Source organism: Prosopis cineraria, unplaced genomic scaffold, assembly GCF_029017545.1.
Source record: "Prosopis cineraria cultivar Desert tree isolate PC_DT_omini unplaced genomic scaffold, ASM2901754v1 PC13, whole genome shotgun sequence".
Classification (NCBI taxonomy): domain Eukaryota; kingdom Viridiplantae; phylum Streptophyta; class Magnoliopsida; order Fabales; family Fabaceae; genus Prosopis; species Prosopis cineraria.
This window is the reverse complement of record NW_026555344.1, coordinates 3,020,245-3,023,870: the sequence shown is the minus strand read 5'-3', so window position 1 is coordinate 3,023,870 and position 3,626 is coordinate 3,020,245. Positions and strand designations below refer to the sequence as shown.

General features: G+C 37.6%; 1 non-coding gene across 1 annotated transcript; it reads right to left on the bottom strand.

Moving 5' to 3' along the window:
- Positions 1–341: 341 nt before the first annotated feature.
- On the bottom strand, positions 342–414 carry TRNAR-ACG (transfer RNA arginine (anticodon ACG)). The gene has a single exon. It is a non-coding gene; the product is annotated as a tRNA-Arg (tRNA).
- Positions 415–3,626: the final 3,212 nt, after the last annotated feature.

Below are 3,626 nucleotides of genomic sequence, written 5' to 3'. Positions count from 1 at the left end.
TCTCTGTTACATTACTTTTCCAACCATTTTGGTTAGCACTTTGGAAACAATGGCAAATTATGGGAGATGCATCATCCCAAGTCTCAAGATACATATCCAATATTCTCACTGCAGGCAATGGATGAAGCAACACAAACGTTAATTGATTGAAAGGTAATGACAGAGTTCACTTTTATTTGAATCAACTGGCTAGCCACACAATACAAATGTAGGAAGAAAAAAATATGATCAAAAATCACATGCATGTCCAAGGGAGGGGATCAAAGTTCAATTCACTGGAAATTACATGAGGAAGCATACCAAAGGTTCACCCAAAAGGGAGGGAAAAGCTTCAACGACCCCGACTCCACTGGGGATCGAACCCAGAATCTCTGGTTCCGTAGACCAGCGCCTTATCCATTGGGCCATGGAGTCTTGACGGTGAGAGTTTCGATACTGTAATTATTAAAAAATAACTGATGTCTCTGCTCTCATCCCCAATAACCTCCAGCTCCGGACGTTCGGTACTGTGCTCTCGAATCCCGTTGCTGGTTTTTTCCCCTGTTCAGAATTCTTTTTATTTTTTCTTGAGAAAAATGAGGCTTTAGCCGTTATGGTTTCACCCAACACTAATCAACGTCTTTAAAGTTTTTTTTTCAAGAAAATAATCCCTAAAGTTTGAAACCGTAAGATATTAATCCTCTAACCAATGGTGTTGAACAAAATCAATGTAATCTGTTTAAACGTCTACTTACCCAGTAAGGATAAAAGTAAGCCAAGCCATTGACTTATTCCAATTAGGCCAGGTTAAATTTAAACTTTTGATTAAATTTATTTAGATAAATAAGTCAGGTTTATTTTTATAGGGCCTGGTTTATAAATTTTATAAGTCAGTCTATTTACATATATATATTATTATATAATATATGTAGATATAATATGTAATGCATAATATTTAATTTAAAATTTTGAATGTAATCAATTCTACCCTCTTTCTTCAACTCCTTCTCATTTTTTTTTCTAAATCAAAACTTGAAACTCAGAAGCACTATGTTCTTCCTCGATTATTTTCTTTTTTATCATATTTTTATGATGAGTTTATAATATAGTGGGTTCACCATTTCTTTTAATCAATATTTTTTTTTCATTTTCAATTTAGTTATGTTTTTAATTATATTGGATTTATGCATGTATTGATTTAAATTTTGTTAGTGTTGTAGTTGATAGTCTTCTTGCTTATGATGTATTTTAATTGGCAAATCAGTTTGTAAATATATAACATTTAATAATCTTATAATTTATATGAGACTTTTAAAACTTATTATATAAGCTTATTTAAAAGGCACACCTTTAAGTAAGCTTTTAAACATACTTTTAAGTCAAGTTGGATTTTAGGTAGTCTCATGCCTAAATTTTGAAAAAAAAAATTTATATAAGTCTACTTTCATGCGAACTCGGATCTATTTAATCAAAATCTATCTCAGCCCAACCACCCCTAACGCCCAGGCTCGACTGCACCGTCGGCTTCAACAATAACACTTTCGATGGGCATTAATAGCGTCAGCTTTGCCTTAAAGCTAATGCTTCTCGGCAACTTCTTGAACCTCAGCAAGAGCTTCGACAATCTTGTTGGGTCCAGGTCAGGGGCTGCATCAATGGCAGAAGCCAGACAAAGTGCTGGGCCTCATTGTGAATTATATTCCTTCTTAGTGAACAGAGCCTCAATTCGGCTTTAGGAGAGAAGCGAATGGTTGCTTGGTGATGTGTGTGGACAATGCTGACGCAGAATTCACACAAGATCGAACTGAGGGGTCCGAGTCTCAGAACCGCCAACGAACTATACGGGAAAGGATTTTTGAAAGAAAGGGGGGGGGGGGCCGTGCATTTTAGAAAAATAGGATTTTAGAAACACCTTCGTTTAAGGCTATGATCCAAAGGAGACAAGGGCAATTGCCAGCCATGAGCTCTGCTAAAAAACTTCTAGATTGCAAGCAGTTTGTTAAGGACTATAAACCCGAGGCGATGCCGCTGTCAAACCTGTCTAAGATACGCCTCTCATGTCCATTAGACCTAGAAGATGAATATGAAGATTTTATCGCTCACCTTCCACCAGTTAGTGATCCTCCTTGTAAATGCCATCGTAGCTGACCTCAAGGCAGAAGCAGAAAATGCTTTCTACGATGTCTATGTCATGTTCAGAAGACTTCAAATCGACGAGCTTCTTGGCTGTAGAGGATCCTCCTAGGTCCAGCACTTGTTAGGGTCTATGATCCAAGCATTCTGGTTGCGAGGAAGATGCATCGGCAAGAATGGGCTGACCAGATTCCAAATGGAGCACGCAAGCATATCCTTCTTGTGAGTTCCCATGTCTTCCTTCTCGTGTTGCTCGGGGAAGGGAATTTTGATTTTGGTCTGACATCTGGGCATTCAGATGGGCCACATTAATATCATTTAGCACTGTTAACGGCCGAAAGACTGAAGTCTTAATGGTTACAAATTTTAGGGACCTTGACCAGTGTTGACCGAAACTATAAGAATCAAAGCCTTATTTTAATCCCCTTTTCCTTCAATCAAACATACGGGGCCCAGGCCCAAAAACCATTAAATGTGGGTAACAAAATCCTACGATATCTGAATTAATTTTGAAATGGATTAAAATTGGTCAACTATTAATTTTCGTAGTTGATTAAGGTCCTGTTGCAGAAGGGAATGCACTTTTTTTAAAATATATATATATATATATATATATCTAGTAGGAGTATCATTAATGAATTATGTTACTATTCTTGAACTTATAAATATAAAAAGTAACTTTTACGTTGCCTAATTCGGCGTCTTTGATATGTGAACAGATGAAGTTTGATTGTAAAATGTTAATTAATAGTAATCCAAAAAATGTTTATTGATATTATTATGCGTTAATGTAAGTTGTATGTTGTACTATATTCCCCCATGTTTACAATATAAGGGGAAAGGGGAAAGGTAGGCACACGCGTTATGTTGTCAATGTTTTACGTTCGTGATTTCATCTTCCCCAACATGTCAATTACCTCGCAATATCAATTTTTTACCTTCAACTTTCATCAACGTTAACGTCGTCGAAACTCTGAATTATTACGTGGAAATGGAATGATTCGGCTTCAGAAGAAAAAGGGCTCGCTTGAGTTGGATAAAGTATCCAAATCAAACCGATCCAAATAAGCGGGCTGATCACTATTCCGAGCTGCAGGTGCTGGATGACACACCAACTGGAAAGCGCTGCTGCACCTACAACAAGAAATTCAATAGCTTCAACGATACTCTCTCCCATGTTCGACGCCGGTTACGGGATATTTCTGATCTGGGGGTCAATTTTCCCGAAAATGAAGCAAAAGTGGAAGATGGAATTTAGGAATTTGTGTCTAAAGGCGATGCCAATGTGATTGTGCTCGCAATACAAATTTTGAGGTGGAAATATTTCATGGAATCATCCGCTGTGTGTAGAAATTGGAAGAAAGCAATCACTTCGGAGCAAAGCGGCTCACTTTGTATCGGATCTCACCACTGGTATACTCAATCCCATCTCTGACAAACCCTCTAAACCCCCCTCCTCCTCCTCCTGTAAGTTCTTGCCTTCCGTTTTGTCCTCTCTATTTCTTATCTTGAAC